Below are 24456 nucleotides of genomic sequence, written 5' to 3'. Positions count from 1 at the left end.
TGTACCGTCAAATCAGATCTGACTGGTACAGGAGGATATTGCGCCTCCTTCTCCGGGAGAGCATCTGGTGGGTTCGAACCGTGTTCCTCTGGGATTGCAGTGCAGCTTCTTGCCACTAGGCCACCAGAGCTCCCCCATGAGTTACTTGTTTTTCAATGTAGCGTAGTATTCCATTGTGTGAATATACCACAGCTTCTCTATCCATTTGTTTGTTGATGGGCACTTAGGTTGTTTCCAATTCTTTGTTATTGTGAACAAAGCCAAAATAAACATGGGTGTGCATACATACGCTTTGGTGGTGGTTATGGTTTCTTTGGGGTATATTTCCAGTAGGAGAATTGCTATGCCAAATGATACTTCTATTTGCCGCTTTTTGAGATCGCCATATTGCCTTCCATAGTGGTTGTACCATTTTACACTCCCACCGACAGTGAATAAGTGTTCCAGTTTCTCCACAACCTCGCCAGCATTTGTTGTTTGCTGTTCTGTTAAATTTTGCAATTCTTACTGGGGTGAGATGTTATCTCATAGTTGTTTTGATTTGCCATCTGTCTTAGCACTAGGAACTTTGAACATTTCTTCATGTGCTTGTTTGCCATCTGAATGTCTTCTTTAGTGAAGTGTCTGTTCATTTCCTCTGCCCATTTTTCTACTGGATTATTTACCTCTATCTTGTTGTGGTGCTCAAGTATTTTATAAATTCTGGATAAATTTGGATATAAGTCCCTTATCTGACATGTCATTACCAAATTTCTTTCCCCAGTTTGTGGCTTCCCTTTTTACCCTGTTGGAGAATTTTCTCGATGTGCATAGGGATTTGATTCTTAGAAGGTCCCATTAATCTATTATATCCTCTCCTGGCTGCAGATTTTTTCAGGATGCTTGGAAGACTGTTTATGTTGTGGATTAGGACTTCTAGAGTTCTTCAAAGCTTTTCTTTAATGACGTTTATACTCCTTGGTTTTAGTCCTCGGTCCATGATTCACATTAAGCTTTTCATATGTTCTTCAAATCACTGAAATCAGAGATTCTCAACATTTTCTGGGTCAATACATTAAGGTGTGGAATCAGTAGATTCGATGGCTATCTAGGTTTTCCTCACCACAGTGAATTCAGGCACACACAGTTTGGACTGAATTGAGAAGATAGAGAGGTAGAGGTGTTTCCTGCCCTGGGCCTCTTAATAATAGAGATATAGAAAGAGAGCAATACCACACGAAGATTGGCTGTGCACAGCAGAGGATTTGTGGTAACTGAGGTATACTGGGAGGAATTACTTGGTTGTGCATGGCACTTGTAGTATTTGAATAAATGTGCATGAGAAGGAGCAGTAGCCCCAGTCCAAGCTTGGTCTCCATTGCTCTCCCCATGTCTGTTCCATCAGTATGTCTTCAGTAGCATGTCTCTGGTTGCTGGGAGTGCAGGTGTAGCAAGGTGGCAGAAATTTTGTTTTCTTGATGTTGTGATGTAATGCATATTAAAGATTGTAGTTTCTGCTCTTTTGTAGCAAGTGCTTCTCATCCTCATCACTCTGAGAAAATAAGGTTTTCATGCATTATTATCATCTACATTATCATGCACACTGTTGATGTCTTCTCTGAAACAAATGACACATTCTTTTTCATGGAGTCCAGTTTCTCAAAAGAATGTGTTAAGCATACAGATTGAATAGGTACAGTGAAAAGATATAACCTTGACATATACTGTCCTTAATTTTAAATGAGTTGCAAGCGACTCGACGGCACATAACAACAACATGTGTTTGCTTGCTTTGTCTGGACAAAAGCTTCTTGGTCTAGGTATAGATTTTTGTATAAGCATAATTAAGTGTTCTAGGATTCCAAGTTTTCATAATGTTAGCCACAGTTCATTATGATCCACACAGTCAAATACCTTTACAGAGTCAATAAAACACACAAATTTAGTCTTCTTGTACTGTCTGCTTTCAGCCAGGATCCATGTGATATCAGTAATAATATTCTGGCTGCCTCTTCCAGACTTCATTTCCCTATCTATACACCGTTCTAGTTGTTTTTGAATGATATTAAGTAGTACTTTCCTTGCAAATGATCTTAATAATAGTGTTTGATAATCTCCACATTTATTTGGATCCCTTTTCTTGGTGATGGAAACAAATATGGACCTTTTCCTTTCAGTAAGCCAGGCAGCTGACCTAAATTTTCTGACATTGACTGGTATCTGTTTGATGAAACATGTCAATTCGTATCCTGTCAATTCTTAGAGCCTTTGCTTTTTTGGCCAATGCCTTCAAGGCAGCTGGAACCACTTCCTTTATTACCACTGACTCTTGTCATCTGGTCAACTGACTGGAAGAGATCCATATTTGTTCCTATTCCTAAGAAAGGTGACCTGAAAGAGCGTGGAAATTATCAAGCATTATTAATATTACATGCAAGCAAAATCCCGCTGAAAATTATCCAAAAAAACGACTGGAACAACACATCAGCAGAGAACTGCCAGGTAGATGTGTAGGCTGGGTTTAGAAGAGGCCGTGGTACTAGGAATATTATAGTGGATGTTAGCTGGATCTTGGCTGACAGCAGAGAGCACCAGAAGAAGGTCTGCGTTTCACTGATTATGCAAAGACATTTGACTGTGTGCATCACAAAAAACAAAACAAACAAACAAAAAACAACCAAACCCATGGCTAACTCTGAGAAGAATGTGAATCTCTGAACACTTGATTGTGCTTATGTGAAACCTATACTTGTCAGAGCAGAGCATGGAAACACTACATGGTTCAAATTTGGGAAGCATGTATATGTCAGGGATGTGTCCTATCTCCATATTTTTCAATCTGTATGTAGAAAAGAGTATCCGGGAGGCTGAGCTCTATGAGGAGAACTGTGGCATCAGGATTGGATGAAGACTCATCAATAACCTATGTTATGCAGATGACACAATCCTGCTTGATGAAACTGAGGAGGACAAGCAAGTTCAAACTGAAGCTGAAGAAAATTAAACTCAGCCTATAAGAACAAGAACTAAAATATGACCTTATGTCTATCTCATCTGAATTTAAAAAATCATCTCAGGAACAGCTTTGAAGCACTGAACACCAATGACTGAGAAGCCAAAACAAAGAAGAGATGCCGAAGGAGCAGGACCAAAGATTTCAAAGGGCAGCTGCAAAATACCATTTGAAAAAAATGTTCAAAGAGCTGGAGTCGAATAAAAAAGATCATCGAGAAAGTCACATTTTTCAAAGGAAAATGAGAACTGTAACTGAGCAGACAGAAGACTGCACCAATAGAAATATTTTGTATCACTGCTGCTTTCACATTTTCACAACTTCTTAACCTATTTTTCCTATCTACATAGCAGAGGCTTCATAGACTATGATGTTAGGTGCCAGCAAGTAGATCATGTTTCAACAACTCTGCCTCTAAGGAGCACCCTGGGTTGCATTAGCAATTAATAAATTCACTGTCACCTTTCCTAAAAAAGCCTGGACTCCCTAACTCTACCACATGCAGGTAAGAACCTTCTTTGTCCTTTCTTGGAATATAAAAATAACCTGAGTGCCTTTTAAAGTTTCATTTTAAGCTTTTCTTAAGGAAAAAAAAATATATATATAACCAAATTACCCATTTGTAATGTTTTGTTAAAATAACGTTAGCACTCTAGCATAAAACAAAAGGAATTCCTTCCTTCCAATGCACATAAAGTTCTCAGCAATTTAGCTATTGTGGAATAAAGGCAGCCACGAAGAGCACACTGAAGACAAAGTGAAAGCCAGTTAGCGCCCCCCTTTCTTTTCTTGGAGTGGTGCCCTGCATTTCACTGAAAAGTCCAAAAGCTAAGTCTTGACCATATAAGGCTTTGGGATTCCCATGGATGGAAATGCCCTGACAAAAGTCAAATCTAATAGCCTTAAAATACACCAAACACAGGTTTTAAACTAAGAGAGAGGTTTGCATATTAGTTTTTATTATAGCTTATGTGAATATATTTTAAAAAGTCATACCAAAAAACCCTTTCTACAAAACATCATGCAAAATTTAAAAAGCTAAAAATATTACTATCTCTCCCTCTATTAAAAAATAATTAAATGAATAATGATACTCTTTTGATTGCAAAGTAACCATATTCACACTGACCCATAAGAAAATAAAATAATTATGTCCTGGGGGAGGGGAATTAAAATGTTCTTTAAAAAGAAGAAACTTTAGAAATTTCCCATCAAGATGGTTACACATTTCTTTGTCGTTTTAAATGAGTTCACCAAAAAAGGAACTTAATATTTTTCTAATAACTAAATATGTCATCGACTATTAAAACTCTGCTATTGTTTATCTTTGTAGCCAATACATTATACAAATAAAATAATACCTAGCATTTTTGTTGGGAATCACATTTGCATTTACTACATCAGGCTTTCAGCTATGAATCTCTCTTAATTACCTGGCAGCCTCCTATCGTTACTTTAATTTGCCAAACAAACAAACAAACAAGAGCCTAAAATAAGAATAGATAGAAACTGTTTGCAAATATGTCCTGGGTAAAGCAAAAGAACCTGTGCTTCTGTTTCGGTTGGAAGGAATGATGCTTACTTCCCATTTCATTTTTAAGTCAAAGAGTTAAGTTTCCAATATAGGACTACAGGAACATCTACTACTAAATGAAAACATCAACTACTGAAGAGCAAAATGTACTATAACCAAAACTGTCAACTGTTGGGGTGGGCCGAGGGAGAAGAAGCTAATTATGGAAACTAATACACAGTATTTTCTTTGGGTCAAGGTGACTACAAAGAACAATCATATGAAACAACTAGTGCAGATCATGTCAGAAAAACTGGAAAAGAAAACGTTGATTCTGAGGAAATGAGCCCAAGGTAAAGGGTGATCTTTACATAATTAGATTCACTCACAATTTTGGGTAATCATGCCCATAAAATAAAATAAAATGTAATTATTCTAGAACAAAAAAAGAGGCGAGAATGATAGTTCATTTTATAATACGCAGTATAAAGCTCAACAGAACAGTCATGTCTGACAGTATGGAACAAAACTGTCTGATCAGCTACATTATGTTAAGAGACCAGATTACATTAGCACGATCAGTGAAGTAAATCTCAAAGCTCTACTTTATCACAATAAACAACTTACTCCTGAAAGCATCTTTCCAAATACTAAAGGCAGTTTCTTACCTTTCATGCCTTTCACCGGCACTGCTACAATTCTCAAATATTTTTAACAATTACTAAGGGTCACATATTAGATATATTAGGCTGAGTGTCAAACATGACTTATGTTTGATTCAAGCTCTTGTGAAATTTACTATAGCTACTAGTAGGGGCTGCAATGGTTAAACATTTAGCTGCTAACCAAAAAAAGTCCAGTTTGAACTCATGAGCCACTCCTTGAGAAAAAGACGTAAAATCCATTTCTGTGGTGATTATAGTCTTGAAACCCTACAGAACAGCTCTACTTTGTCATATATAGTTATTAGGAATGTGAATCAGATTTAGCAAGATAGCAATCTACTTGCTTTATGAGGCAGATAGGGAAATAAGATTATAGCAAGTATAACAATTTACAGACTTTTTTTTTTTAAAAAAAAAAAGATAATGGCCCAGGTAAGACTCAAGGGTGTAGGATAAATTTCATTTTTCCTTTTTTAAAGAAAACATTTTTTTATATAGGTCTGCTCACAAAGTTTATAGACATTGTGTTTTACATTTTTCTTTGTTCATACTGTGTTACAAAGCATCACTCCCATGTTTTATAAAATTGAGAACCACTGGACCTTGCCCATGACAACAAAATGTGTAGAAATGGTTGAATGAGCTTCTTCTCCGAGAAAGCACCAAATGGCGGATGACGCCGGTGCAGCAGAAGGGCCCGGAGGCCTCGGGGCCCCGGGATGGGAGCCTGTGGCAGCTTTGCTAAGTCTGGGGGGTCGGGCTGTGGCCAATGGATGGGGCTGTGGAGCTCAAGGAGGCAAAGCTGAGGACAAGAAGTGGCTCCCCATCACCAAACTGGGCCACCTGGTCAAAGATATGAAGATCAAATCCTCGGGGGAGATTTATCTCTTCTCACTGACCACCAAGGAGTCTGAGATCTTGAAAATCATGCCAGTGCAGAAGCAGACATATGCTGGCCAGTGGACCAGGTTCAAGGCCTTTGTCACCATTGCAGACTATAAAGGCCATGTTGGCTTGGGTGTCAAGTGCTCCAAGGAGTTGGCTACTGCCATCCATGGGGCCATTATACTAGCCAAGCTCTCCACTGTCCCTGTGCAGTGTGGCTACTGGGGGAACAAGATTGGCAAGCCTCACACTGTTCCCTGCAAGGTGACTGGGCACTGTGGCTGTGTTGGTGCATCGATCCCTGCATCCTGAGGCACTGGGATCGTCTCGGCCTCTGAGCCCAAGAAGCTGCTGCTGATGTCTGGAATCGATGACTGCTACTCCTCAGCCAGAGGCTGCACAGCTACCTTGGGCAACTTTGCCAATGCCACCTTTGATGCCATCTCCAAGACCTACAGCTATTTGACCCCAGATCTCTGGAAAGAGACTGTGTTCACCAAGTCTCCCTACCAGGAATTCACTGACCATCTTGTAAAGACTCACACCAGAGTCTCCGTACAGAGGACTCAGGCTCCAGTTGTGGCCACCACATAGTGCATTTTGTATTACAAATAAAGTGAATTAAGTTAAAAAAAAAAAAGGTTGAATGAAAAATCAAATGGCTTTCACTAAAATCACAAATAAAAAATATTAAGAAAAGAAAATCTGCTTACTAGCTATAAAAGCAAATGTTAATGTAACAGAATGTTTCAACGGATCTGGTTTTATTACAGATTTAGCAAATTGTGTAGAATCTAAATGTAAAAAGTATCTTTAATTTATTTTTTCAAAAGAATAACAATAAAATGTATAAAATGAATAAAAGTATAAAGGCTAGATTTATTTTTTTCTGGGGAAACAAGGGAAAGAAGAGAAGTACCTCTGAAAGAAGCATTTTGGACTGCAGAAGAATCATAAAGTCCAAGGAGGGAAGGAAGCTGACTGGGGAGAATTAAGCAGAAGAGAGTCTTAACTTGATCCTACTAAGAAGTTTTTTCAAATATGAATAATGGAAAATGATCTCGCTGAAGAAAAAAAACAAACCCAACACCAAAAACTTCTCTAGTACTAAATGAATTTTATTTATCATGCTATTGCATTACTGTTGAGTCAGAACTGACTAATAGCTGACCCCCTAGCAGGTTTTCAGAGGCTGTAAATTGTGTGGGGAGAGATTGCCCATCTTTCTCCCTGGGGACAGCTGGTGGATGTGAACTGCTTATCTCTGTGTTGGCAGCACAATTCTTTACTAATAATACATCAGAGCTCCCTATATTTATGTTATATAAATAACAAACTTAGGTATGTCTCTAAATTGACTAGTTCAAATATAAAGTACTACAATGGGTAGAACAAAAAAATCAAAGTGAAAGCATGCTTTAAATATAATGTTTTGGCAAAATAAATCTATTTCCAATATGAACTTACCATACCTGATAGATGACATAAATGACTTCCAGTTCCCCATTCTTATATTATGAAATGCTAAGTAATAACTAAATTTCCCTATAATTTTCTCTTTTTGTAAAGGAATGTGTTATGATACTGACTGAGAACTGAGGCACTTATCACAACCACAATGCCATTAAACTCCTATTTGTTCTTTACCTCATTTGCCTGAATATAACTGTTGTATTGTAGCACCAACTCCAACACAAATGCAAATATACGCAAGTGAAATTAAGATGCAATGACCTAATGTAATGAACTCTAGTTTTGTGGTGTAGTAACAAAAGGCCAGCAATGTGAATCCACCAGCTGCTCTGAAGGAGAAAGATAGGCAGTCTTCTACAATAATGGTGTACAGCCTTGGAAACCTAGAGGGTTACTATGAGTCGTAACTGCTTAGATGGCAGTGGTTACTCAGTTCTAAGTCACTCAGTCCTTCTGTTTCAATCTAGATAGTCAAGCTCTCAGAGACCCCTAGTGTCCAAGTAAGAAGCAGCTGTGCTGCAATCCCAAAAGCTCACAATTCAAATACACTAGCTGATCTGCAGGAGAAGGATGGGCAATCTTCTCCCATATGATTCAGTACCTCTGAAAATCCACGGATGTGTCAGCTATGGGCTGGTTCCAACTCGAAGGCACACAACAAGAGTAATGCTCACACATGTTGTAGGTCTTCCTAACAATGAAAACACAAGAACTATAATATTCTTGAGATGGAAATTAAAAGGAAAAGATGTTTGAAAAATATGTCATGGATTGAATTATATTCCCCAAAATATATTCCAACATGGTCAAACCATGGTTGTCAGCAGTTAGGCAGTAGAAATATGATAATGGAATCTGGTATTTGAATAATGATATAATAATTATCAATAAAAGGATCAGAGCAAGAAGCACACCCTTACTTAAGAACATAGTCCTGAGTTAGATAGATACAAAAGGAGTTATTCTAAAGTATGACCCATCACTATTCATCTTACAAGAGATAAAAGAAAAGGAAAGGGTGCAGAGAAGGATGGAACTCGGCTTGATAAAGAAAGAGCCAAGGACAGAACCTAGGGGGTATGTGTGCTAAGAATCTCTTAGCCCAGAGGTAGAGTGATGCTAACATACAGAGAGTTAAAACACCTAAGGGACCACAGACACTGAAAAGAAACAAAGACCTTCCTCTAGAGCAAAGAGAGAAAACCTTCTCTTAGAGCTGATGCCTTGAATATAGACTTCTATCCTGTCAACATGTGAGAGAAAACATTTGTTTATAAAAGTCATCTACTTGTGGCATTTCTGTGACAGAAACACTAGATAATTAAAACAGAATGCCTCTCAAACTATGTGATCAGGCAGAAGGTGAAAAAGTTATTTCAAAATGTGTTGCACCTAGGATTTTAGAACACTGAAATTCCAATAAAGAAGTATCAGTTTGCATTGTCCATACTTTAAAACTTCTTTTAACCGACATCTCTTATTTTGTCCTCACTGTGAATACCTATTCTAGACTCATATCTAATTCCTCCCAGTCTTCCATTCACTGGCTTTGTGTCCTCTCATCACCCACAATTCCCTAACATTTTTGCTGATCCCTAGGGCTGCCATAATACAACCACTTTTTCTCAGTGCTTTCTCTGCTAGGAGGATCACTAGAAATTTAACTTGAATGTAAAATTCTACTAAAATATTTTGTAATCTCATTTGTCTAAATATCTATTGTTGCTGCATGTCATCAAGTTAGAAACAACTCGTAAGCTGACCCTTCAAGGGGTTTTCAGAGGCAGTAAATTACATGGTAGGAGATTACCTATCCTCTTGGGAAGCAGTTAGTGGATTCAAACTGCAAGCCTTTGGGGCTGCAGTGCAGCTTATTACTAGGCAACAGAGTTCCCTATAAAATTTCCATTATTTTCTATTTAATACTCTTTTTTTCAGTCTCTTGAAGGACCTGTTGTTGTTTTTTCCGTCAAGTCACCTGTGACTCATAGTAACACTGTGTAAAGCAGCCCTAAACCCTGCTCTATCCCATGCCAACTTTACTATCTCTAACACACCAACACCGTTACCCTAGTCACTGAAACAATTCATCTCATTGAGGGTCTTCCTCTCTTGTGCTGTCCCTCTACCCTCCCAAACATGACGTCCCTGGTCCCTCCTTGCAACATGTCCAGAGTAGGTCATGTGACAAAGAGCCAAAAGTAATAAAAGAAGAAGTTTAACCTGCACTAAAGGCAATGACAAAACACTAAGGCCCCAGAAATCATCTTGTTCCAACTAAAAGATACAGTCCTGGACGTGCTCATCATTCTATGCCAGGAAATTTGGAGTCAAGCTGCCTGGCTGACTAACTGGAAGAGATCATTTGTTCCACTCTCAAGAAAGGTAATCTAAAAAAAAACCAAAACAAAACAAAAAAAAAAAATTTTTAAAACTGTGTAAATTATCTCATCACATATAAGCAAAATACTGCTAAATGATCCAAAAAAGTCAGAAGAGTACAATAGCAGAGAAAAGTCTGGCAGATGAACTCTCATATGAAACCTGTACCTAGACCAAGAAGCTACTGTATGAATAGAGCAAGCATTTTTCAACTGTGATATTTGTATTTAAGTTTGTTCTACTATGTTTACAAATTATTTCCCCCCCCCCTGCAATTATTGTATATTTTACCAATGAACCATGTTGTTCTGACCCATTGAGTTGGAAGTGACTTGCAAATGACTCTCCCAGGAGGTTTTCAGAGGCTGTAAATTGCACAGGAGGAGGCTGTCCGTCTTTCTCCTGAGGAGCAGCTGGTGAATTCAGAAGTGTTTGCCTTTGGGCTTGCTGAGTAGCTCCTTACCACTAAGCCACCAGAGCTTCCTTACAATGAATGAGAATGCAAATCATTAAGTCATTATTATTTCATATTCAAAGTAAACAATATATTTGCAGTGTTTCCATGTATCTCTGCTCTACTTTCCTTTTTGTTCTGGACAATGAGAAATCAATGATGCTTCACAGGTTGGTTTGTGAAAAGTTCTTTATCTTTTTAAATTATTACAATTTTTTAACTGTGTTTCATTTAACCATTTATACACAATTTGTTTTATGATCTGGCTTAAAACTGTTCCACAATGTAATCACACTTTTCCCACTGCCTTCCAGTAATTCTCATTTCCATTTGTCCTTCTATCCTACCCCTTTGTGCCTTCAGCACTTTATCCTTGAGCATATGGTGCTCCTTTAACTTTATAAGGTTGGCTTTTCTTGGTTGGACTGCCTTCCTGAAATTCAAGCTTGAGTTATAGTATTGTTGGCTATGAGTTTTGATGTTAATGAAACAGTAATATATCTATAAAGTGTCTTAAACCATAAATGCAATAAAGTGTAATTACATATTGATAGGCTGATGTAAATGTTGTGACCAGAGACAGGCAAGGATGAAAATAATTTCTTTCACCAGGAATAGCTAATTCAGTATTTGTTGTAACTTTCAGAGAATTACTAGGAATAAGAAGAATCAAACGTATCTGAGAGATGGTTGAATGAGAATGGCTAGGGAGTGATTCTAAGCTGTATTTACTTGTCTATATTTAAATGCCAATGAAATACATGAAGAAATGAAAATTATGTGTTGTTATGAAGAAATTCACTAGAGTAACTTATGTAGTGTAATAAGCTCTACCTACCAACAAAAAAATTTGCTAATTTTTTTTCTGTAAAACCTTGCTTACTAAAAGTGATGTGGTGCAAAAAAAATATGTGCATTTTGAAAAATGTTTCAATTAGATCTATTCTACAATTTTTTTTTCCTAGAGAAAATACTTGATTCGCTTAGAATGAATGTGTAAATAATAATTATTATGAAGGCAAGTTACAATAGCAAGTAAAGAATGAATGAAATTTAGTGTTCCAGTTAAAGACAACTGAAGAACATTGTTCCTTTTGGTTTTGAATCCTCCTCCTTTGCCATGAGAACAATTTTCTCTTCTTCTATAACCTGTCTGGGCCTGTTTCCATTCTCATAAAGTGTAGGTGATAGGTCCAGAAAATTACTGTAAAGGTGGTCAAGGAAGAAGAGTTGCAATGCATACAAAAACCAAAACAACCAACCATCACAAAACCTCTGTATTTTCTTTATTGTTATCCTAAGTGTATGATCACTCCGTGGTTGTGCTCTCTAGGCTCAGTGAGCTTTTCTGCTTAATTCTTAAATGTATATACAGAAATTTGTGTAGGAAGATACCAAGGAGGAAAAGAATCATGAGGAAAATATGAATTAGATAGGACCTGCTTAAGAAAGATATACTTATTTAGGTAGTCTGTAATCTTAAAATGACACTTTATGCCATGCCATTGCTTATATAACAGGACTGCTTGCCTCTTCCTCTGTTCATGTAAAGATCAGACTGGTTTAGAATTGTTCTTTGTGTTAAAAATCAGAGGCTCTCACTCTTTAGTGAAATGAAGAATTTCAGTTATTTACTTGAAAAAAAAAAAAAAGAAAGATTATTTTAGTAATATAGCAGCTGGAATAAAGATCAGACAAGTCATATGTGAATTGAATTACAGTAAAATTTATTAAAGTATATTTTCAAACATGAATTTTGCTATTTTGGGTTTTGGAACTGTTTTTGTATTTAAATATGTGTTCTTGGTGTTTCACTTACAGGAAAGTGATAATACTTCTGTGTATATAAACTACATAGATAACAAAAAGAAACAAGTTAGAAATTTATAAAAGCAGGGTCCAGATTGTTGTTTAGGATGATAGAGAAATTAGATTTTACTTGATTGGCGATTTGGGTAGAATCAGTTAAAAATTACTATATGGAGCAAACAGTATAGTTGTTTATACAATTAAATGTACCCTGTGAGATAGAGCAGAATTGTCCCACAAGGCCTCCAAGGCTGTGAATATTTACAAAAGTAGGTTATCACATCTTTCTGCTATGGAGTGACCACATGGAACTGGTTCAAGCTGGTCACCTCTTGGTTAGCCTCATGCTTTATCCATTGTGTCACCAAGGCTCTACCTTCACGGGTATGCAGTCCTATTCTGTGTAGGGTGTGTACACGGCATCTCATCAACTGCTGGGTTGATTTGGTACTTTGCGTGACTATTTAGTAGCCTTTCTCTCTTAAAATGTAGTGGGTATGTCCTTATGAGACTGAGTTAGTTCACTCAGTTATGATGCTCTCCAGCCTCACCTATGTTATAAAGTAATTTTTTAAAAAATTATTGCTCCTGAGTGCGGCACAGTATTCTATTTTGTGAATGAAACACAATATATGAGTTTCGCATGCATATCAATATAAAATGAAAATACAAAAACAACAAATTTACCCAAGCCAAAACAATTGAAAAAATAAAGATCAGTAGCTATGTTTCCTGAACATATACTTCCTGAAGCCCCGTGCTTACCATTCTGTATTGTGTAGTGATTCCTCAAAAAAATTTTATAGTCCTTGACAAAAAAGCTTGTATTTCAACAGTTATATTCCTAGTATTATATTAAGACTGTATCTGTAGGAAGCTTTGTTTATGATTTACTAGTATTGCCATTTATTTTACAAGATGATTATGAAAATGTATGTATATTAATTATCTATTGGTGTGTTTATACATACAAGTTAGTCCAACTGGAATCAATTTAAGGGTAACTAAAAACAATTATGTGGTGGGTGGACAATTACTGTTCAAGGTGTTAGGTTTCATCAGTAAACAAAAATGATAGGTTTATCTTCTCTTGTGGAGTTTACATTCTACTATTGTGCATGTGTGTGTTTGATTTGTTATCTTTGTAGGATAGATGGTATAATGAAACAAATTTGAACAGTTACCTCAAAGTAGTATTTATTATTGTAGCATGTCATTATTATTTCCATTCGTCCTTCTGCCCTACCTTTTCCAGCCAACTGATTCTTATCCCCAGGTAAATATTGACCTTTTAGTTTTGTATGGTGTGTTCTGAGTAAGTACCTCCCCACTGTTATTGTTTAACATGTAGGCTTGTCTGTCATTTGACTGAAAGCTGACTGAAGGGATGAGTTCACTTTCAGGCTCAAAGGCTGTCTAAGGGTGCTAGTCTTGGGAGTTTGCCAGTCTCTGTCAGAACCACAAGCCTGACCATTTTTATTATTTTTTTTTCATTTTCTACATTTTTCTCCCCTTGTATCCAAGATCCTTTAATGTGATCCATGTTGGCAGTGGTAGCTAGCCAAATCTTCTGATAAAAGATGAAGTTCATATGATCCATGAGGCCTTTAGACAGTTTCTGTGTGTCTTTGATTTTTTTCATTCTTCTTTGTTCTGATAAGGAGTGACCATTAGTTGCACCAAAGATGAGGTCTCAGAAGACCTCAGAACATTGTCTTTAAAGACTAAATTATGCCAACTGACCTTGATGTCCCCCAGACTGTAGTTCTCAGGCTTTAGAATCAGCAACAGTCCATATATTAATGTTTTGTATTAGTAATTTTTATTTGTATAATAATGTACTTTTAAAATACATAGTTTGTTATTTAAATCTTCTTGGTATTATTAGTTATGTGTGTACTTGCTTTATTTTATTAGATTAAGTCTTTCCTCCCCTTAAAATATTTATGACAGAATGCTTTGTACATGCTAGAATAATAAACTGAGAGAATTGCTTAATTACATTTCTCTCCCTTTCCTTTTCTGGATAAAGCAGAAAGTCATTCTGCACTATTAACTTTCAACCAAGCTGCAATTAAAATAAATAAAGTAAGATACTAATGAAGTATAAAATAAGGAACTTATATTTCTAAGAGGATATAAACTAGTAGAACTGTTTTAAAAAATGTGACAATTTCTTATAAAATAAGTATGTACCTATTTAGAAAGTCCACACCTAGTAATTACCAAAAAAAAAAAAAAAAACCCATGTCTTTAGAAATACTTATACTAGAGCATTTATAGCAATTTGCTATCTATTAGTCAAAATATTGGAAAAGCCCAAGTGTACATCAATAGGATAATGGATAAGTGAATTACAATATATCCTATAAAGGAATACTTTCTTAGCAGTTAAAAGGAACAAACAGGTTATTGCTGTTGTCAGGTACGATCAAGAATGACCTGTAGCGACCTCTGAACAACTTTGAGCAACTAAACTCTTTGTTATCTTGTGCCATCTTCACACTTCCTGATACACTTGGCCCTCACTGCAGCAGTCACTGGGTGACTCCTGATTGTCAACTCTCCACTTTTTCAAGTATTATGTCCTCTCCTAGCGAAGTGTCCAAAATATGTAAAGTGAAGCTTTATAATCTTTGCTCTGGCTGCACTTTCCCCAAGACATAATTGGGATTTTTTGACATTCCATGGGATAGTCCATACATTTCTCCAACACCATAATTAAAAGACATCAATTCTTCTGTCATCCTTATTCACTGTCCAATTCTCAGCTGTTCAGCAAGTAACTGAAAAGATTATGGTTTGGATTAGGTGCACTTTATTTAGTCTTCAAACTAAGCATCATTACTCAAGACTTTGGTGAGGTCCCTGACAGCCTAATGCAATACTCTTGATTTCCTGGATTCTGGTGCCAAGAGTGTTGATTTTCAAGTAAGATGAAATTTTAGACAATTTCTATCTTTTATCCATCTGTCCTGATGTTGCCTTTTGACCTAGCAGGGAGGACTTTTTCTTCAATTTTGAGATATAACTCATCAAAGGCCTTTGTTTCTCTGCAGCAAGTGGTTTAAGTCTTCCTCGTTTTCCGCAAGCAAGTCTTTGTCATCTGCTTAACATAGTTGATCAGTCTTCCTTCTATACTGAGGCTACATTATTGTTCTGTATAGTCCACCTTCTTGAATAATTTTTTCTACATTCAGATTGAAAAAGCAATTGTGTGCATCAGGGTTGGATCCTTTATACATGCCTATTCAATTCTGGAGAGAAATGCTAAATCTGCTCAATTTAATGGCAAAACAAGTCAATTTCCTTGTGGGCGGGCTAATACTCTTATGCACATACTCCTGCTCATCCGCATGGCAAAGTAAGTTAATGGACAAAGAAGCCACTTAGAACAATAAAAATAATGCCACAAAGTCCTTACCTACTAGACCATCAGAGCTTCCGAGACACGCCTAAAATGCATAACTTCACCAGGGAGGAACTCATTATTTAGAATAATCAATCTCTTAAAATCAAAAGGGCAGCATTGCCCAGAGATAAAATTCAGAAGGCTAGGAGGGATAGCCTAGACAGAAAAAAAGAAATGAGACTTGCAACAAGAATCACACAGAGGAAGCAGGAAGATCAAAGCTACACTGAAGGCTTTATAACTAATGTCATAAAACAGAAAGTACACAAATGGTTGAACAGAAAATCAATTGGTTCTATAAAGTTTCATTTAAATCACAATTTTTTAAAAAGAAACAATTTTTATTGCATTTAATTTTCTCAGCTCTTCAAATACCATAGTTTATAAAACTTTATTTATGGTAACTATTATTTAAAGTAAGTTACAGCCTTATTTTCATTCCACAATAGGAAAAGAGTAAGTAGTTAATGTTGTTGTCGTTATGTGCCATCGAGTCCTTTCCGACTCATAGCGACCCTATGCACAACAGCCCTAAACCCTGCTCTATCCTGCGCCAACCAAACCGCCTCTGACACGCCCATCCCGATTACCCCAGTCACCGAATCAATCCATCTCATAGAGGGTCTTCCCCTCCTGCGCTGTCCCTCCACCCTCCCAAGCATGATGTCCCTCTCCAAGGACCCGTCCCTCCTGGCAACATGTCCAAAGTATGTCAGACGAAGCCCCAGAATCTTTGCCTCCAAGGAGTAGTTTGGTTTAATCCTCTCCAAGATGAATCTGTTTGTTTTCCTGGCAGTCTATGGTACATTCAGTACCCTTCTCCAGCACCACAGCTCAAAAGCATCCACTCTCCTTCTGTCCTCCCTAGTCATTGTCCAACTCTCTGATGCATAACAAGCAATTGTAAATACCATGACCTGTATCAGGCGCACCTTAGTCTCCAGAGAGACACTGTTGCTCCTGAGTACCTTTGAGAGGGCCCTAACAGCAGACTTTCCCATCGCGATACGCTTTTTGATTTCCTGACTGCTGGTACCAAGAGTGTTGACTGTGGAGCCAAGCAAACTGAAGCTGTGAACACTCTCAATCTCTTCGTCATCCATCCTGACGCTGCTAATTGGTCCAGTGGCGAGAATCTTTGTCTTCTTGACATTGAGCCTTAGTCCATACTGAAGGTTGCAGTCCCTGACCCTTCACAGCAAGTGCATGAGGTCCTCCTCAGTTTCAGCAAGCAGGGTTGTGTCATCTGCATAACGCAGATTGTTAATAGATCTTCCACCAATCCTGATGCCACAATTCTCCTCATAGAGCCCAGCCTCTCGGATAATCTGCTCTGCATACATGTTGAAAACGTATGGAGACAGGATGCATCCCTGGCGTACATCCTTCCCAATTTTGAACCATGCAGTGTTACCCTGCTCTGTTCTGACTACTGCCTCTTGGTCCAAGTATAGGTTTCGTATTAGCACAATTAAATATTCTGGGATTCCCATTCTTCTCAGAGTCAGCCACAGTTTGTTATGATCCACACAGTCAAATGCCTTTGCATAATCAATGAAACACAGATAGACATTCTTCTGGTATTCCCTGCTTTCAGCCAAGATCCATCTAACATCAGCAACGATATCCCTAGTACCACGACCCCTTCTAAACCCAGCCTGGACTTCCGGCAGTTCTCTGATGTGCTGTTCTAATCGTTTTTGGATGAAAAAAATCAAAACTAAATGCCTTTTCCCCCGACTGAAACGAAGAATCAGTTTTCTTTTTTTGTTGTTGTTTTTAATTATTAACTTTAATGGAGGCATCCGTTTTCTTGTAGTCCTTTTTAAAAAAATCTATCATCCAGCATTTTCTAAATGTCTAAGCTCTAAATCTAGAACCAAAATATCCAATAAAAACAAACAAGCTCTTTCAATAATGGGGGGAAATTACTTAATACAAGAACAGAGGCTGACAGAAAAGCAAGTTTATGATTCCATGTGCTTCAAGTGAAAATGAAACATGACACATTTCTAAAGACTTCTGACAAAAGGAGCATTTTTATGGATGTAATGGAAGTGTAAAACTGACCTAAGGCCAATAACTTGCTTATTCTGCTAACACTTTAGTACTATGTCCAGTTAACATTTTTTTTTCCTTCAGGTAAAGATACTCAGAAGCAAGGACTGATAATGTAGAAATAACCAATGCCAACATGGTCCTAAATGAAAGCACTTCAAATCAATCATAATGAGGTCTGGTACAGTGCAGTATGTTGGCTGGGAAAAGCCAAACCCTGGTATTTCATGTGCCGTATCCAGAAAGTTGAACTTGAAGAGAGAATGTACCAGATCTGCTCTGGCCCTGTACATAAGCACTCAGAATTTCCAAGGATAGGATGTAGAAAGAATCCCAACTGATTCTGAGAGGCACTATCACATACATATTTACTGGCTAAGAAATGAGTTGGGAGCTCTAATGGCCTAGTGCTATCCTGAAGGCATGGAGCTTGAATCCACTAGCTGTGCTGCAGGAGAAAGATGGGCAATCTTCTCCCAGGTGACTCATGCCTCTGAAACCCACTGGAGGGTCTGCTACGAGTCTCTTCTAACTTGATGTACTCAATGATGAGAATTTAGTCTTAAGTTAAAAGGCCTTTCAAAGTTTAACACTCCACAAATGTTAAACTTTGTATGACAGTTACACTTCATTTTCTTCCTTGGTTGTATAATGGAGTAATAATACTGTTTCTCTCATAAAATTGCTGCTTATAAAGGAAGGCAGAGTTAAATATTAATGCGTGTGTTAGTGTGTGTCTGTGTAAGTATGCACTCTCTATTATTCCAAAGATAAAATTTGTCTGAAGATAGAGATACAGTGAAACCGAGAAGTTAATTCTTACACTCGTTATAAGATAAAAATTCTATGCTAAACGATATTTATTCTTTAATGTCAAACTGGCTACACAATAAAAATTTTACTGAAATAATTTTCTTTTCCTATACAGCTGAAAGAAATAACAGCGATTTCTTTATTATTTGTCAAAAAATATTTTGTGAAAACACTATTCATCTTCATACTCCAGTACTAAAAAGCAAGATACTAACATTAATGTAATCCACATCTTATTCATATTTCCCCAATATCTTTTAGTTCTAACTTGTGTAGAACACCTATATTAATTTTGAGAGTGTAAGGGAGTCCTAAGATCAAAAAGTTTGAGCATTTTTATTTTAAACTGGTTTACTTAAAAAATTTATATGCACTGTGTTTCACACTATCTTTCATTTACATTGTACTTCATACAATCATTCCCATTCACTGTTTTGTAAGATATCTCTAAAATTTATAAGAATTAAAACTTAGGCTAAACTTAAGGAGTTTTTCTTAAAGTTAATAATTCATTTAAGACTACTAATTCTAATCAATCTGGATCTGAATTCATTTTCCCAACAATGGTTGTTTAACACCAAGAGAAGGATGTGGCTTTAAGAACTGGCTCCTCATAATATGTGTGTTCGTGAATGTTGAGCACTCAAAAGCGAACTCTTTTTTATATACTGCAGAGTCAGAAACAATTCTTAGCGGATTCTCCAGTAGGTTTTTAGTAAAATTCACAGAAGGAGACCATGAATCTTTCTCCCATAGATGGTATACTCAAGCTGTGTACCATTGGGTTGGCAGTACAACTTCTTACTACTAAGTCACCAGAGCTCTATTTAGGACTGTTTTTCAAATTAAGAGTGTCATACCATGCCATTCCCTCTGTGGGTAATCAAAAGAAGACTGTAGTTGATACAATCTGCTGAACAGTAGATAATACCACTAGTAGTTTACAAACAGAATACAGATTTCTTCTAGTAGAGGCGAATAAACTTTTGTTTTAAAAACTAAGAATTCAGCTTTACAATGATTTAATATGTTTAATATTGGAATACATTTTAGTACTTCTACCATACTTTATGTTGTCAAGTAGTAGGACTGCTGAATTTTCAGTAATTTACTTCTGTTTGGTAAAGATGATCTTTAAAAAAAAGATGATTTTTACTAACATGTTATTTTTATTTGCCATCAAGTTTCATGTGACTCACTGCGAACCTATACATAAAACATCCCTAAACCCTGCTCTATCCTGTGCCAATCTTATTGTCTCTGACACACCGATCCCCAGTCACTGAATTTCTATTTCTCTCCTTCATTCTTTCCCCAGTGACTGAATCAACCCACCTCATCGAGGGTCTTTCTTGCGCTGTCCAACCTTCCAAGCATGACGTCCTTCTCCAAGGACTGGTCCCACCTTGCAACATGTCCAAAATATGTCAGATGAAGCTTCAGAATCCTTGCCTCCAAGGAGCAGCCTAGTCTAACCCTCTCCAGGACAAACCTGTTTGTTCTCTTAGCAGTCCACGATCCAATTTAACAGACCCAATAGTCTTCTCCAACATCACAGCTCAAAGGCATCAATCAATTCTTCTATCATCCCTAGTTACTGTACAGCTTTCTGACGCATAGTAAGTGACTTCAAAAACCATGGACTGTATCAAGCACACTTTAGTCTCCAGACTGACATCATTGCTCTTCAGTACTTTGAAGAGGTCTGACAGTAGACTTTCCCAATGCAATATGGCTTTTAATTTCCTGGCTGTTGTTGCCAAGAGTGTTGATTGTAAATTTTAATGCAGACTAATATAGTAATACTCATGAGGTTTCATCTTATTGAATAAAACTTTCTCTTTTTACACTATCTTTAAGAACAGAGTCTAACTACTTTAGTCTCCCTTCTGAGTTACTGATCAACAGGTTGACTTATATATATAATGGTTATATTAGGTGTTAATATACCTACTAATACTGATGCCAGATTTTTATCACCTTAACCGCAAAGATTTAACAAGAGCTTTTCATTAATTAGGTCACAGTCTATGTATTTAATGCTTTCTGCATTACTGTAATTAGCCACTTGGTTTTTCTCCAGTTTAGATTCATCCTCATTGCTTTTCTGCTTGTGATTAACAAAATAGAAAATGATGCAATCAAAAGGCTGCTGTATTTCCCTTCCAGAACTGGAAAGAGTTGAGGTCAAATTCCCTTCCTTTGCAATTTTAACTTGTTCTTTCAGAATGGAATTACATTATACATAATGTTTTGCAGGTAACTTTTTTATGCTACGGAAACTTTGGTGGCTTCAAACTCAAAGAAAAGCAGTTAGAATCCAATATTCCAGCTGTTCAGTGGGAGAAATATGGGTGAATTCCTTCCATGTGATTTACAGCATCCAAAAATCCATTGGAGGGTCAGCAAATATCAGCAGTTCTGAACTCAAAAGCACATCACAACAAGAAATGATTTTTGAAAGGTAAAAATTTATTTATGAGTTGTACTGCCAAATTAATGGTAAGTGGTTTGAATCTCTTAGCTGCTTTGCAGTACAAGATGGAATCTTCTCTAACACAATCTATAGCCTTTAAAAACCCACTGAAGGTGCAACCACTGTGGAAGGCAGTGTGGCACTGTCTCAAAAAGTTGCAAATAGAGATACTGTTTGACCCAGCAATTCCACTACTGGGAACATACCCTAAAGAGACCATAACTGACATCCAAGCAGATATATGCACACGCATGTTTATCGTGGCTTTGTTCACAATAGCAAGGAACTGGAAACAACCCAAGTGCCCATCAACAAACAAATGGAGAGAGAAGCTATAGTATATTCACAAAATGGAATACTACACTGCATTGAAAAACAAGGAACTCATGAAATATTATTCAAAATGGGTGACCCTGGAGGGCATTATGCTGAGTGAAATATGTCAGTCACAAAAGGACAAATACTGTACGGGTGCCACTGTTGTAGAATGAGGCTGACATCAGGGTGGGGGTAAGACTGAGAAAAACTGGATAAATTATGTGTATTGCATTGAAGCTGATGAGGGAGAGAACAGTTTAAAAACAATGTATTTTAGGGCATTGTGATCATCATAAGTGTTCGAAATGAGGGTTGCAGAGTGGAGTATACTCGGGGTGGGAGGTGCAGGGGATTGTATACCAATGAAGGAGTTTTTCTTTTGCTTTTCAAGGAGAAGAGCAAACTGGGCCTGGGGGTGGGGTGGGGTGGGCGGGGAGAAAAGTACAACAATGAATGAATGGAAATCCAAAATCTCTATAAATGTTCATTGAAATTAATTATTAAAAAAACAAACAATAAACGCACTGGAGGGTCAGCTAATAGTTGGTTCTAATTTGACAGTACATAACAACATTATTTATATATATAAAATCTCCTGTTCACACATCAAAGAAATAAACACAACACAAATCCACATACAAACTGTTCTAAATATCAAGGATGGACTAAGGTCTAAAATATTATGAAGGGGAGGAAATAGCATGTTAAGAGTATAGTTAAATTTGTAATAAGCAGCTTTTTTTCATTTAAGGGAAAAGATGTTTACTGATGCTTTCTCAAGATCCAAGTAATTTACGCCACCTTTCTATACAACCTTTTAAACTTTAAAACTATTAGAATATGCACAAAATATCACAAACACCAAAAAGAACCCTACCATACTCTGTGAAACAAGGAAAATATTCAAATATTCTAGAAAAAGAAAAGCCAATTTCTTCCCAAGTGACTTACAGCCTCTGAACGCCCACTTGGAAGGTCAGCAACGCACTGGTTCTAACTAAACAGCATATAGCAACAACAATCACAGACACTCTATTCTCCTTCAATAGTTCTGTGCTCCACCCCTGCCCATTCCACTGCAAATAAGCATCCTTTCCCTCGCAACACACAGTATCATAAAAGTAAATTTCATTTTAGCTGGTATATATTCCTAAAAAATTTTAAAGAGTAAATTTTGCATATACTTTAGGTAGTTAATTTAAACCTACGTCGATTCATAGCTTATCCTCCAACTAGTTTTCAGGGAAGGAACCTAGCTGAAAGCAAAGAACATCAGAAGAATGTCTATTTTTGTTTTATTGAGTATATAAAAGCATTTGACTATGCATATCATAACAAATTATGACCAACATTGAGAAGAACGGGAATCCCGGAACACTTAACTGTGCTTATATGAAACTTATATACCTAGACCAAGTGGTTAGATGTAAAAGAATACTGAGTGGTTTAAGATTTGGAAAGGTGTGCATCAGAGTTGTATCCTTTCTCCGTACTTATTTAATATGCATGCAGAGCAAATTATTCAAGAAGCTGGACTCTACGAAGAAGAAGAAGAATGTAGTTTCGGGACTGGAAGAAGATTCATCAACAACCTTTTTGTTATGCAAATGATACAACCTTTCTTACTAAAAGTAAGGAAGATTCAACTATTTGCTGCAGAAGGTTCAATGACACACTGCAGCCTTCAATATGGATTACATCTCAACATAAAAAAAAAAAACAACAAAAATTCTCGCCACTGGACCCAAAAGCAACATCATGATAGATGAAGAAATAAGTCAGACTGTCAACGACTTCATTTTACTTGGATCCACAATCAATACACTTCAACCAGCAGTCAGGAAATCAGGAGATATATTGCATTGGTCAAGTTCACTGTCAGGGACTTCTCCAAATTACTGAGAAGCAATGATGTCAGTTTGATGACTAAGATGTGTCTGATTCAGGCTATGGTCTTTTCAGTCACCTGCTATGCATTTGAGACCTGAACAATATATAAAGATGAAAGAAGAAAAATTGGCACCTTTGAACAGCAGTGTTGGGGGAAAGTGCTGAATTTCTCATGGACTAACAAAAGAACAAAAAGATGCCTTGAAGAAGGTGTAGCCAGAGTGCTTCTTAGAGGCAAAGATGAAGAAGCTCAGTCTCACATACTTCAGGCATGCTGCTAGTAGAGATTATTTCTCGGAGAGAGATACCATGCTTGGAAAGGTGGAGGGACAGCAAGGAAAAGGTTAACCAGGTAGATTGACACACTGACTTCAACAATAGGCTTGAGTGTGTCAGATTATGAGGACAGTATAGGATAGGACAAGGTTTAGATTTGTTGTTAGGGTCACAGGTAGTTGTTGTCAACTTGAAGGCATCTAGGAACAACAAACTGGATCATCACACCTCCAAGCACCAGGTGAAAGCTAAGAGAACTAGGTAAGGCAAAAAAGAAAACAAAAAATCAAACGTAAATTGTAAACAAGATTTAACTCTATTATATATAATTAGGTCACCCTCCCTGAGTGATATGACAGCATCCTATGTAATTATTAATATATATTTCACACTTAATTATAATTTTTCATTTTCTACCCTCTGTTCTAATAGCATAAGAATACATTCTGCTCCTAATCTATATGTTGTTGTATACCAAGTTGGAAGTTATTCATAGCTGACCGTCAGTGAATTTTCAGAGGGTAAACTGCATGTTCCCATAGAGTACAAGTGGATTTGAATTATGTGCCTTTCAGCTGGCAGCAGAGCTCCTTACCAATAAGCCACCAAAGCTCCTTCCTGATTCATATAGTAAACAGTTACAGAATGAGCACTTGCCATGTACCTACTTGTACAAACCCCAAACCAGGTTTGCCATCTGATACTACTCTTTGACTCCTACTCTTTCAAGCCAATTTTACCTTCCAAATGGAACACGCTGCCATAAAGTTGATTGTAACTCACAGCAAAACTCTCAGGTTTCCAAGGCTGTGTATCTTTAGAAAAGGAGAAAAGTCCACCTTTCTCCTGTGAAGCAGCAGCTCTTTGGGTTAGCAATGCAACTTGTAACACATTACCACTCCAGAGTTCCTTAATTCACCTCTAGTCTCTTAACAATTTTATTTCTTTTTTTAAAAATTGTTGTTGTTGTTGTTTTTATGTGCCATCGAGCTGCTTGCAACTCATAGCGACCCTATGTACAAGAGCTCTAAATGCCATTC

General features: G+C 37.1%; 1 protein-coding gene and 1 pseudogene across 3 annotated transcripts in view; one reads left to right on the top strand and one right to left on the bottom strand.

Annotated features, from left to right (window-relative positions):
- The window catches only part of PPP1R12A (protein phosphatase 1, regulatory subunit 12A), a 176724-nt gene that overhangs the window by 127699 nt on the left and 24569 nt on the right, over nucleotides 1–24456 (bottom strand). The gene's annotated exons all lie outside the window — the stretch shown is intronic.
- LOC102875472 lies at nucleotides 5837–6649 on the top strand (annotated as a pseudogene).

Source organism: Elephantulus edwardii, unplaced genomic scaffold, assembly GCF_000299155.1.
Source record: "Elephantulus edwardii isolate Elephantulus edwardi_28Jun2011 unplaced genomic scaffold, EleEdw1.0 scaffold00021, whole genome shotgun sequence".
In the NCBI taxonomy this organism is placed as follows: domain Eukaryota; kingdom Metazoa; phylum Chordata; class Mammalia; order Macroscelidea; family Macroscelididae; genus Elephantulus; species Elephantulus edwardii.
The sequence above is the reverse complement of the archived record's forward strand: the minus strand, read 5'-3'. Positions and strand labels throughout refer to the sequence as shown.